We start from the raw sequence: 575 nt of genomic DNA, 5'->3' as shown, positions 1-575 counted from the left end.
AAACATCTCAGAAGGAAAAAGTCCTGCAGTTTTCCCTGCCAGGCTCTTTAAATCTGAGTTTCTGGAAGAAAGGAAATATCAACAGCGAGAGCTTTAACAAAAGCTCCATGGCGATGTAGGTCAGCAGAGATGCAGCGAGGAGGGGAAAAGCCCAGATTTAACGACAGCAGGTTGTGCTCCAGAGAGTTAATTGAACGTGGAGCCTGAGATTTTTGGCTGCTATTCTAGGTCATGTCCCAAGAACAAATAATTCCATCCAGAAGCAGGATTTACTGCAAAGTCTCCCCCTCCACGCAGTCTTGGTTTTTCTTTTCAGCTCATTCGTGGGATGAATGAATGTAAAAATGTGTTGGGGGAGGAAGGGAACAAAGGCATTGCTTAGCTTTGAGCCTAGCGGGGTCATCTCTTTGGGTACAACATCCAGGAGCGGAGCTGAGCTGAGACAAGCATGGGAAAAAAAAATCAACCTGGGCAAAAGAGAGGCTGGGTGGGAGACTAAAGGTACAAGGAGAAGAGCTGAGAAATATTTAAGTTAGAGAAACAGCAGCACCCCAGAAACAAAATCAGTGTCACGC

Source organism: Cariama cristata, unplaced genomic scaffold (assembly GCF_000690535.1).
Source record: "Cariama cristata isolate BGI_N322 unplaced genomic scaffold, ASM69053v1 scaffold24568, whole genome shotgun sequence".
Taxonomy (NCBI): Eukaryota; Metazoa; Chordata; class Aves; order Cariamiformes; family Cariamidae; genus Cariama; species Cariama cristata.
The sequence above is the reverse complement of the archived record's forward strand: the minus strand, read 5'-3'. Positions refer to the sequence as shown.